At 38.6% G+C, this 13,292-nt stretch overlaps 1 long non-coding RNA gene across 1 annotated transcript in view; it reads left to right on the top strand.

Moving 5' to 3' along the window:
• Positions 1-10,589: 10,589 nt before the first annotated feature.
• Positions 10,590-13,292, top strand: part of LOC132413828 (uncharacterized) — a 28,244-nt gene continuing 25,541 nt past the window's right edge. Inside the window, exon 1 of the long non-coding RNA XR_009516817.1 lies at positions 10,590-10,697. This is a non-coding gene — a long non-coding RNA (uncharacterized lncRNA). The remainder of the gene's footprint in view (positions 10,698-13,292) is intronic.

Here is a 13,292-nt window from a genome sequence, read left to right on the forward strand (position 1 = left end):
TTCATTCCTTTTTATGGCTGAGTAATATTCCATTGTATATATGTGCCACATCTTCTTTATCCATTCATCCGATGATGGGCACTTAGTTTGTTTCCATCTCCGGGCTATTGTAAATAGAGCTGCAATGAAAATTGTGGTATATGACTCTTTTTGAATTATGGATTTTCAGGGTATATGCCCAGTGGTGGGGTTCCTGGGTCGTATGATAGTTCTATTTTTAGTTTTTTAAGGAACTTCCATACTTCTCCATAGTGGCTGTATCAATTTATATTCCCACCAACAGTGCAAGAGGGTTCCCTTTTATCCACACTCTCTCCAGCATTTTTTGTTTGTAGATTTTTTGATGATGGCCACTCTGACTGATGTGAGGTGATACCTCATTGTAGTTTTGATTTGCATTTGTCTAATGATTAGTGATGTTGAGCATCCTTTCATGTGTTTGTTGGTGATCTGTATATCTTCTTTGGAGAAATGTCTACTTAGACCTTCTGCCTATTTCTGGATTGGGTTGTTTGTTGTTTTCATATTGAGCTGCATGAGCTGCTTGTAGATTTGGAGATTAATCCTTTGTCAGTTGCTTCATTGGCAAATATTTTCTCCCATTCTGAGGGTTGTCTTTTCATCTTGTATATGGTTTCCTTTGCTGTGCAAAAGCTTCTCAATTTCATTAGGTGCCATTTGTTTATTTTTGTTTTTATTTCCATTTCTCTAGGAGGTGGGTCAAAAAGGATCTTGCTGTGATTTATGTCATAGTGTTCTTACACTTAGGTCTTTAATCCATTTTGAGTTTATTTTTGTGTATGCTGTTAAGGAGTGTTCTAATTTCATTCTTTTACATGTAGCTGTCCAGTTTTCCCAGCACCACTTATTGAAGAGGCTGTCTTGTCTCCATGGTATATTCTTGCCTCCTTTATCAAAGATAAGGTGACCATATGTGTGTGGGTTTATCTCTGGGCTTTCTATCCTGTTCCATTGATCTATATTTCTGTTTTTGTGCCAGTACCATGCTGTCTTGATTACTGTAGCTTTGTAGTATAGTCTGAAGTCCGGGAGCCTAATTCCTCCAGCTCTGTTTCTCTTTCTCAAGATTGCTTTGGCTATTCGGGGTCTTTTGTGTTTCCATACAAATTGTGAAATTTTTTGTTCTAGTTCTGTGAAAAATGTCAGTGGTAGTTTGATAGGGATTACATTGAATCTGTAGATTGCTTTGGGTAGTAGAGTCATTTTCACAGTGTTGATTCTTCCAATCCAAGAACATGGCATATCTCTCCATCTATTTGTATCATCTTTAATTTCTTTCATCAATGTCATATAATTTTCTTCATACAGGTCTTTTGTCTCCTTAGGTAGGTTTATTCCTAGATATTTTATTGTTTTTGTTGCAAGGGTAAATGGGAGTGTTTTCTTAATTTCACTTTCAGGTTTTTCATTGTTAGTGTATAGGAATGCAAGAGATTTCTGTGCATTAATTTTGTATCCTGCTGCTTTACCAAATTCATTGATTAGCTCTAGTAGTTTTCTGGTAGCATGTTTAGGATTCTCAATGTATAGTATCATGTCATCTGCAAACAGTGACAGCTTTACTTCTTCTTTTTCAATCTGGATTCCTTTTATTTCTTTTTCTTCTCTGATTGCTGTGGCTAAAACTTCAAAAACTATGTTGAATAATAGTGAGAGTGGACAACCTTGTCTTGTTCCTGATCATAGTGCAAATGGTTTCAGTTTTTCACCATTGAGGACAATGTTGGCTGTGGGTTTGTCATATATGGCCTTTATTATGTTGAGGAAAGTTCCCTCTATGCCTACTTTCTGCAGGGTTTTTATCATAAATGGGTGTTGAATTTTGTCAAAAGCTTTCTTTGCATCTATTGAGACAATCATATGGTTTTTCTCCTTCAATTTGTTAATATGGTGTATCATATTAACAAATGATATACTGAAGAAATTTGCATATACTGAAGAAACCTTGCCTTCCTGGAATAAACCCCATTGATCATGGTGTATGACCCTTTTAATGTGCTGTTGGATTCTGTTTCCTAGTATTTTGTTGAGGATTTTTGCATCTATGTTCATCAGTGATATTGGCCTTTAGTTTTCTTTGTGACATCTTTGTCTGGTTTTGGTCTCAGCGTGATGGTGGCCTCATAAAATGAGTTTGGGAGTGTTCCTCCCTCCACTATATTTTGGAAGAGTTTGAGAAGGATAGGCGTTAGCTCTTCTCTAAGTGTTTGATAGAATTCGCCTGTGAAGCCATCTGGTCCTGGGCTTTTGTTTGTTGGAAGATTTTTAATCACAGTTTCAATTTCAGTGCTTGTGATTGGTCTATTCATATTTTCTACTTCTTCCTGGTTCAGTCTCGGAAGGTTGTGCATTTCTAAGAATTTGTCCATTTCTTCCAGGTTGTCCATTTTATTGGCATATAGCTGCTTGTAGTAATCTCTCATGATCCTTTGTATTTCTGAAGTGTCAGTTGTTACTTCCCCTTTTTCGTTTCTAATTCTGTTGATTTGACTTTCTCCCTTTTTTTCTTGATAAGTCTGGCTAATGGTTTATCAATTTTGTTTATCTTCTCAAAGAACCAGCTTTTTCTTTTATTGATCTTTGCTATCATTTCCTTCATTTCTTTTTCATTTATTTCTGATCTGATCTTTATGATTTCTTTCCTTCTGTTAACTTTCGGGGTTTTTCGTTCTTCTTTCTGTAATTGCTTTAGATGTAAGTTTAGGTTCTTTATTTGAGATGTTTCTTGTTTCTTGAGGTAGGATTGTATTGCTGTAAACTTCCCTCTTAGAACTGCTTTTGCTGCATCCCATAGGTTTTGGGTGGTCGTGTTTTCATTGTCATTTGTTTCTAGGTATTTTATGATTTCCTCTTTGATTTCATCAGTGATCTCTTGGTTATTAAGTAGTGTATTGTTTAGCCTCCATATGTTTGTATTTCTTACAGATTTTTTTCCTGTAATTGATATCTGGTCTCATAATGTTGTGGTCAGAAAAGATACTTGATATGATTTCAATTTTCTTAAATTTACCAACGCTTGATTTTTGCCCCAAGGTATGATCTATCCTGGAGAATGTTCCATGAGCACTTGAGAAGAAAGTGCATTCTGTTGTTTTGGATGGAATGTCCTATAAATATCAATTCAGTCCATTTTGTTTAATGTGTCATTTAAAGCTTGTGTTTCCTAATTTATTTTCATTTTGGATGATCTGTCCATTGGTGAAAGTGGGATGTTAAAGTCCCCTACTATTACTGTCTTCCTGTCGATTTCCCCTTTTATGGCTGTTAGTATTTGCCTTATGTATTGAGGTACTCCTATGGTGGGTGCATAAATATTTACAATTGTTATATCTTCTTCTTGGATTGATCCCTTGATCAGTATGTAGTGTCCTTCTTTGTCTCTTGTAACAGTCATTGTTTTAAAGTACATTTTGTCTGATATGAGAATTGCTACTCAAGCTTTCTTTTCATTTCCATTTGCATGGAACATCTTTTTCCATCCCCTCACTTTCAGTCTGTATGTGTCCCTAGGTCTGAAGTGGGTCTCTTGTAGACAGCATATATACGGGTCTTGTTTTTGTATCCATTCAGCCAGCCTATGTCTTTTGATTGGAGCATTTAATCCATTTACAGTTAAGGTAATTATCAATATGTATGTTCCTATTACCATTTTCTTAATTGTTTTGGGTTTATTATTGTAGGTCTTTTCCTTCTCTTGTGTTTCCTGCCTAGAGAAGTTCCTTTAGCATTTGTTGTAATGCTGGTTTGGTGGTGCTGAATTCTCTTAGCTTTTGCTTGTCTCTAAAGCTTTTAATTTCTCTGTCAAATGTGAATGAGATCCTTGCTGGGTAGAGTAATCATGGTTGTACGTTTTTCTCCTTCATCACTTTAAATACGTCTTTCTACTCTCTTCTGGCTTGCAGAGTTTCTGCTGAAAGATCAGCTGTTAACCTTATGGGGATTTCCTTATGTGTTTGTTGTTTTTCCCTTGCTGCTTTTAATATTTGTTCTTTGTATTTAATTTTTGATAGTTTGATTAATATGTGTCTTGGCGTGTTTCTCCTTGGATTTATCCTGTATGGGACTCTCTGTTCTTCCTGGACTTGATTAACTATTTTCTTTCCCATATTAGCGAAGTTTTCACCTATAGTCTCTTCAAATATTTTCTCAGTCCCTTTCTTTTTCTCTTCTTCTGGGACCCGTATAATTCCAATGTTGGTATATTTAATGTTGTCCCAGAGGTCTCTGAGACTGTCCTCAATTCTTTTCATTCTTTTTTCTTTAACCTGCTCTGCAGTAGTTATTTCCACTATTTTATCTTCCAGGTCACTTATCTGTTCTTCTGCCACAGTTATTCTGCTATTGGTCCCTTCTAGAGAATTTTTAATTTCATTTATTGTGTTGTTCATCACTGTTGGTTTGCTCTTTAGTTCTTCTAGGTCCTTGTTAAACGTTTCTTGTATTTTCTCCATTCTATTTCCAAGATTTTGGATCATCTTTACTATCATTATTCTGAATTCTTTTTCAGGTAGACTGCCTATTTCCTCTTCATTTGTTAGGTCTGCTGGGATTTTATCTTGCTCCTTCATCTTCTGTGTGTTTCTCTGTCTTCTCATTTTGCTTAACTTACTGTGTTTGGGGTCTCCTTTTTGCAGGCTGCAGGTTCATCGTTTCTGTTGTTTTTGGTATCTGTCCCCAGTGGCTAAGGTTGGTTCAGTGGGTTGTGTAGGCTTCCTGGTGGAGGGGACTAGTGCCTGTGTTCTGGTGGATGAGGCTGGATCTTGTCTTTCTGGTGGGCAGGTCCACGTCTGGTGGTGTGTTTTGGGGTGTCTGTGGCCTTATTATGATTTTAGGCAGCCTCTGTGCTAATGGATGGGGTTGTGTTCCTGTCTTGCTAGTTGTTTGGCATAAGATGTCCTGCACTGTAGCTTGCTGGTTGTTGAGTGGAGCTGGGTCTTGGCGTTGAGATGGCGATCTCTGGGAGATTTTCGCCATGTGATATTACGTGGAGCTGGGAAGTCTCTTGTGGACCAGTGTCCTGAACTTGGCTCTCCCACCTCAGTGGCACAGCCCTGACTCCTGGCTGCAGCACCAAGAGCCTGTCCTCCACATGGCTCAGAATAAAAGGGAGGAAAAAAAAAAAAAAGAAAGAAAGAAAGAAAGAAGATAAAATAAAATAAGGTAAAATAGAATAAAATAAAGTTATTAAAATAAAAATTAATTATTAAGAAAAAAAATTTTTAAGTAATATAAAAAAACAAAGCAAAACAGACAGAACCCTAGGACAAATGGTAAAAGCAAAGCTATACAGACAAAATCACATACAGAAGCATACACACTCACAAAAAGAGGGAAAGGGAAAAAATATAAATATATCTTGCTCCCAAAGTCCACCTCCTCAATTTGGGATGATTTGTTGTTTGTTCAGGTATTCCACAGATGCAGGTACATCAAGTTGATTGTGGAGCTTTAATCCGCTGCTCCTGAGGCTGCTGGGAGAGATTTCCCTTTCTCTTCTTTGTTCGCACAGCTCCCGAGGTTCAGCTTTGGATTTGGACCCGCCTCTGGATGTAGGTCGCCTGAGGGCGTCTGTTCTTTGCTCAGACAGGACGGGGTTAAAGGAGCAGCTGAATCGGGGGCTCTGGCTCACTCAGGGCGTGGGGGAGGGAGGGGTACGGATGCGGGGCGAGCCTGCGGTGGCAGAGGCCGGTGTGATGTTGCACCAGCCTGAGGCGTGCCGTGCGTTCTCCCGGGGAAGTTGTCCCTGGATCCTGGGACCCTGGCAGTGGCGGGCTGCACAGGCTCCCGGGAGGGGAGGTGTGGACAGTGACCTGTGCTCGCACACAGGCTTCTTGGTGGCGGCAGCAGCAGCCTTAGCGTCTCGTGCCCGTCTCTGGGGTCCGCGCTGTTAGCCGCGGCCTGCGCCAGTCTCTGGAACTCCTTTAAGCGCGTTCTTAATCCCCTCTCCTTGCGCACCAGGAAACAAAGAGGGAAGAAAAAGTCTTGCCTCTTCGGCAGGTCCAGACCTTTTCCCAGACTCCCTCCCAGCTAGCCGTGGCACACTAGCCCCTTCAGGCTGTGATCACGCCTCCAACCCCAGTCCTCTCCCTGGGATCCAACCTCCGAATCCCGAGCCTCAGCTCGCAGCCCCCGCCCGCCCCGGCGGATGAGCAGAGAAGCCTCTCGGGCTGGTGCGTGCCGGTCGGCACCGATCCTCAGTGCGGGAATCTCTCCGCTTTGCCCTCTGCACCCTTGTTGCTGCGCTCTCCTCCGTGGCTCCGAAGCTTCCCCCCTCCGCCACCCGCATTCTCCACCGGCGAAGGGGCTCCTAGTGTGTGGAAACCTTTCCTCCTTCACAGCTCCCTCCCGGAGGTGCAGGTCCCGTCCCTATTCTTTTGTCTCTGTTTATTCTTTTTTCTTTTGCCCTACCCAGGTACGTGGGGAGTTTCTTGCCTTTTGGGAGGTCTGAGGTCTTCTGCCAGCTTTCAGTAGGTGTTCTGTAGGAGTTGTTCCACATGTAGATGTATTTCTGATGTTTTTGTCGGGAGGAAGGTGATCTCCGCGGCTTAGTCTTCTGCCATCTTGAAGCTCCTCCAATAATGGTCTCATATAAAATATTTTAAAGCTGATTAGATTCAAATCATTTGATTGAATTCAAATTAGATTTATTGTGGTCACCACAATAAATGTTGTCAAATCCGGATAAAAAGTGAAAAATCTGGACTCGTTTTTGTATGTATGTAGCTGAAGAATGAATTGCTTCATTTTTTTATCTGAGTTTTTGTTGTTGTTCTATGCTGACATAGGCTAATGACAAGAATAAGGACTCGTGACTGACTTTTCTAATTCAAGTAAATGATTGGAAGTAATCACTTCCACAGTCTATTTTCACTTATTGGTTCGCCCTCACATTTATACATCCCATATTTCTTATCTCTGGCCTGCCTGATGATATTGACATGTGCTTTTCGTCTTTTCCCTCATTTAGATTTGGATGACTTTGTTTCAGAGGCAATTAAGACCCTAGTCATTGTCTGTCTCCCACTTACAGATAACTTCCAATATTCCTTCAGATCAGATTGTAAGATGAAGGGATGGATAAATTGCTGCTATTAAAAGCACCTGTAGACATCTATCCCTTAAAATACTAGACTTTCAGCATCCCACCTGGCACATTTGGTCTGCTGAAAGATGGTAACACCATCGTTCATAATCATCCATAGATCACCTCCTTCTGTCCCTGAGAAACAGGAATATTCTCAGGTCTCATGCTGAGCTCTCTATCTGCTGATATCTTCTCTGTTTATTTGTCCATGTCGACAGTGTCCTCAAATCCTCATCTTCTGTTTCCAGTGTTTGTACTACATGGTCTATATTCTCTCTCTCTCCACACCTGAGAAGTTTCTTGTACTTCTTCCCAGGAAAATGCTAGCCAATGTTGAGTTACTTCTCATTTTTCAACTATAATCTCTCTGCTATCCACAAAGACATGAATATATTCTGCTCTAAAATTAACTGTGTTTCTCCACTTCTCCAGATATTGATCTTATATGATGAATTTCACTATTGGAGATTCTTTCTTCTTGCTCTCTCCATATATCATGAGAGCTCCCACTTTCCTTGCTCAAATTTACCCAAAAATGTCACTTCTTCTCTAAATACATGCATCTGATGAAGGTTTTTATTCACTACAATTTTCTTATATACAAACTAATCTTGGGGTACTGTGTTAGCACTGTAGGGGAACAAAAATGGAAAAGACCTTCTATTCTTATTTTAACCAATGTCCAAAATTCATTTTTATTCTTGTTCCCAGAGATACCTGTACTTGTGGAAAAAGTGGAATTAGACAAGTCATAGGACCTAAAGTTATGTCTACATGTACAACCTACACAGGGGTTTGGGTGTAATAGCCTCCCAGGATATAATGAACAACAAAAAAGAAGGTGACCTTATTAGAAAGATTTCTAGGGAGAAAAATCATTCAAGTGGACATATAGACTAATTCTATGGTTCTTATTCAGGAAAAAAAAAAGGCTTATAGTAGTTAATGGAAGCCTTTACCTTAAATGAGAAAAGAATTTTTGATTCTTTAAGTCTGCTTTTAATTTTCATAGAAACACACTCACAAGTTGTACATTTTTGCCTTTAGCAAATCATTTGCAGTTTAAGTAAAATAAACTCTTAAGCATGTGGACATTGGTTAAAAAATAACAATAACAGATATTCATTATAATGGCTATATTCATGTACATCAGCAGTGTTTGGAATTCATACACAAAGTGAAATGTGGGAGGAAAACGTTATTTGGGGTGGGCATTGGTAGTGCTGGTGCAATAAGAAAATGTAATAGCCAAGCAGTGAAAAACCATAGAGGCTGTAAATTAATAATTCTTGTCTGAGAGACAATTTTGGGAACTTCAATTTTAAAATAGATTATGTTAATTCTTCAATTGTATTTAAGCATCTATCAGCATATGTCTTTGCCATGCAGCAGTGGCTTTTTCTCCAGCTTTTTTTCCTCCTGCACCCGACGCCCCACCAATCTTACCAAGTTAATAGCCAAGGAGTAATTGTGAAGAACAAACAAATCATTTGCCCAGAATGACTACATTTTGGCCATTTCTGCTTTAACAAAATCCCAGTTGAGGGGAGGAAGCTCAGTTAATTTCTCTGGGAGTTCCAGTTATCTCGCGCTGCCTAACACACCAGTCTAAATTTAGGGGCGTAAAATAGCAACCGATTTATTACATTCATGGTTTCTATGGGTCAGGGGTTCTGACAGTGCACAGTGGGTTTGCCCATAATCCATGCTGCTCTGTGATGTCTGCAGCTTCAGGTGGAGAGACCAGAATGGCAGGGGTAACCCCAAAGACCACCAGCTGCCACCTGGAACCCTTTGTACTGGAGGAGGCTCCACTTCCAGGTTGGCGTCTTCATGCATGTATCCAGCACGTTAGCAAGGAGGACTGGAAAGCTGAGCTCAGCTGGCACTGTCGGCTGGAGCACCTCCCTGTGGCCTCTTCAGCACGGTGGCCTCAGAGTAGTTGGACTTCGTACATGACAGCTCAGTGATCCACCTAACAAACAGAATATACATGTTTTTTAATGAGCTGACTCAGAGCGCACATGGTGATCTTCTACCACATATGCTAATGATTGAAAGTGTCACAAATTAACCCAAACATAAGAGAAGAGCTCATAGACTCCACCCGTCATTGACAGGAGGATAAAAATGCTTGTGACAATGGGAGAATGGCATTTAGGCCCTGGGACTTCTGGTAGACCCTGAAATGCCTACAGAGTCCTCTAATCTGTAGTTAAATTAGATAGTTATGTGGAAGTACCATATATCTAACACTTCCATTTTCTATTTTATTTTTAGAAAAGCATCAGAAGATGATCATGCTGATAGTGCTTTAACTTTCTGTACTCCTGGATTACATTTCTCTTTAGAATTTTGAAGCTTGGATGAAATAGAGTGTAAAACACCTATCCACACAGGCAGGAAATGCTTTGAACTTTTTGAAAGGACACGATTTTTAATAATGGAAGAAAATTTAGAAAATATTTTTGAAATCAGGATACAGAATTCTAAACTGGATAACTTTAGTATTTGAGCATCATACTGCAGATTTAACTGTCTGACCTCTAGTGGTTGCAACTACTTTTTGCAACTGTAAGGAAGATGCATTTCCTTCAGAGACGTGACTAACCTAATTCCTTTGAGATTTTATTGACAAAATAACAGATCCAGGATGTAGCAGATGAAAATATTTTTGGTATAGTAACTAAAGTCCTAAAACATGACTTTTAACTATATATTCAGTGCTAAACCTTTAAAAATGTGAGGGTTTTATAATTACATAGGGAAAAAAATATTTTGACCATTTTCCAGCTAACTTGGGCTCTAAAGTACTATTATATGAAATGTCTAGATTAGTGCTTGTTGACCCTAACTGCACATTAGAATGCCCTGAAGAGCTTTTAAAAATACTGATAGCCAGACCACCACCCCAGAAAATAAATAAATCAATACTTTCCCGAGAAACAATAATAAACAGCCAGGATTGAGAACCACTGGTTCAGATGTTGTGACACAAAGTAAATTAATTTTGTTGTTCCTTTTAAGTTATTTAAAGAAATGCTTTCAGCTTCTAATTAAGTTAGCATGTAAAATCGCTTGAAGAGATAAAATATTTTGAACTCAATACAAAGATGGTATTTTTTGACATTAGTTCAACATAAAGCAATCAGATGAATTTCAGGATTACTTTTGTTTGAGATAGTGTTATATCACTACACACACAGTAGAAAGGGGTGAAGGTGAGATGGATCATATTTGGGGTTTGGCTATGGACTGGAAGTCACCCAAACCATAAAATCTAAAGCAGAGAAGAGAATAAAGGGCTGAATAGGAAAATTCACCCTGCATATGTTCTCAGAACCAGCAGATACACTCTTTCCTCCCCTTCTAAATTCTTCATCCTTCTAATGTCCTCCACTGTCTGATGTAGTCTGAAATTCTACTGTATGAAAGTCTTCTTTTTTTTTTTTAACAGTTTTATCTGTTAAGGAACAACTTCTCTGAGAAGCAGGAGTAAAACTTCAATCGATCAGCTGCTTATTTCTTAAGGAAAAATGAGTTTATGATAGTTCTGCTTGATTTCAGATTCTAAGAAAAATCAGGAAAAACTGTAAGTAAACTTATGACTGACACCTTATCAATCCCTTAGCAAAGATTATTTTCTTTTTATTTCTTTTCTTTTATTCCTCTCTATATTTGCATTGGATCTTTCTTCTTTCACAGAAACTTATACGTTACTGTTAATATTTGAAGGGAGTTTGGATATTAATAAAAGTAAAAAGACAGAGTAAAGAAATTAAAAACTTAAAGATGAGACAAAGAGACACAGTGCCATATATATATATATATATTTTTTTTTTTAAGAGGCTGCTACTGGGAGGTTAGATGGCCTCAGTTGAACCCTTGATTATCTAGTCTTCAGTAGTGAGATCATTGGGAAAATTGCTTAACATCTCTGTGCCTCAATTCCCTTAGCTGACTAATCAGCTAATAATATCTGCCATTTCAACTCCTCAGAGATGTTTCAGGAGTTATTTTTAATGTAGGAGAGAGTTTTAAAGTAAATATCCAAATAGAGTAATTCCTGTGCCTTTTCGAGGTTGACGGAAGTGAATAATACTCAAAATTGCCAATTCTGTTTTTATGTCGAGTGAGACCTTCAAAAGGCAGTATAAGAGATACCTATTTTTCAGTCTTGACAGGCATGGTGATTGACCTCAAGGAACTATCCTGCAGTAGCACCAAAAATATCAGTGAAATGTCCAGAGTTATTTTTCTTGAAGTGGAGGGTGTGTATTGTATAATTTTTATATTGTACAGCAGGTGAAGGAACATTTAGAGTTAGAGGATTAGGACATTTCTGGGGGGAAGAAAATACACAGAAGCACCTACTCAACCTACACAGATAATCAACTCTGGGGAGATACAGGGAGAGAGCGAGAGCCCAGCTGTGGAGGAGAAAGGGCAGGTCAAATGGACAAAAGACAAAGTACTTGCTGAATAAGTTCACTGTTGAGGTTGTACAGTTAGGTCATGATGACAGTGAAATGCTAAACTGACAAGTTTTCAAAATGCAATGTATCCAAATTAAAAAGAAAAAATATGTATACACATACAGGAATAGTATTCAATAATGTATCAGGATGATATACAACAACTTTACATATTTGTTTGTAAATAAATGTAAATTGGGTTTTAAAAATCCCTTTTTAGTGTTTTGTCTAAAAGGTTACAAGATATTTTGTTGTTGATGCATGATTTGGTTTTTGATGTTTTATTTTTGGCTGCCAGGAGACATACATAGTTGACACTAACTTAAAAGTAAAGAGTACCTGACAGGGTTTCTATTCTGCTGATGTGCCCTGAAAAACCAACGATCCTTTGTATCCCTTTTAAACATGTAAAATGCACAGTTGAAAAAGGAGTTTCTGAATATTTTGCATGATGACTTTGAGGGTCAAGCTTTATATAACATTAGGACATTGCCTTCCATTGTAGCTTATGTGTTCTGTTTAAGGTCTTTGCAGGACTTATCTATATGCCACAGTGTCATATCAAGAGAAAACTAATCCTAGGAGTGTGTCAAGATCACTGTTGCTATTTCTGTTGGGGATCATGTTACCATAGTAATATATTCCCTGTGGCTTATAAAAGACTTATTTTCCTTAAGTGCTATTTTTATTTTATTCAAAATGAAATAGAGATAAAATTATAAAAAATGTTTTTCGTTAGCCTTCAGCCTTAATGGTAATTTCAGATAAAAAGGTTAAATGTAATCAATGCATATCTCTTTTTAGCAACTTTCTTTTACTGTGTGTTTGCTCCTCAGGCCAGCATCATCATTAGAAGGATCATGTGAATGGAAATTAGGGCCCGTGGATATTTTGTTTTCCTTTTTAATTTGTGGTTTCTTGAGAGGGGGCACTACTCTCGATTCCACTACTCTCGATTCCACTACTCAAATTTTGTCTAGAGGTCCAGACTGATGATTCCACACATGCACAAATAGGGTATAAAGACATTTATTACTTACATAATAAAGCTTTCTCTGGAAAGCAGGGCAGGCTCCCAAGAAGGTTCAAAAGGGATTTGAGAGAGTAGGAAGGGGAAAATGACTTTGACTTTTGTTGGAGTTAGGGTATGGGGCCAGGGTAAATGGTCTCACATTCGGCCCTGGGTTTGCTCTTGAGAGAGAGGGAGAGAGAGTGGGAAAGCCCTTGGGAGTACCTGTGGGCTTTCTCATTGGCTTGTCTAGATGCCAGTTAAGAGGGAAAAGGGAGGGGCAGGCTTGAAAGCTCTGCGCAGTCCAACATCAAAAATAGAGTCAGACTATTTATAGTCTTTTTATTGTATCTTTATATCCAAGAAGATAGTAAAGACATGAGATAAAATTATGCAGTTTATGCAAATGCATATATACACAGGAATACAAATATCAGTAAAAGACAATGACAATTTGCACTTGTTGAAGATTACGTGTATGATTGGGAATGGTTACTGTGAAAACATCACAGGATACTTTTCTGTACAACAGCGAAGACAGGTGAAGCGTAGCCTGATTTTAAGCAGTACTCTCCACTTTCCTACTCCTGTTTTCCTGCTCCTTTCTTTTTCTTCCTGGAATTGGTGGATTGAAGATAATGATATTCATGAAACATTCTCCGCATAGGGAAGGTTGAGACTCCTCCCTTGTTCTGTTTCATTA

Source organism: Delphinus delphis, chromosome 18 (assembly GCF_949987515.2).
Source record: "Delphinus delphis chromosome 18, mDelDel1.2, whole genome shotgun sequence".
In the NCBI taxonomy this organism is placed as follows: Eukaryota; Metazoa; Chordata; class Mammalia; order Artiodactyla; family Delphinidae; genus Delphinus; species Delphinus delphis.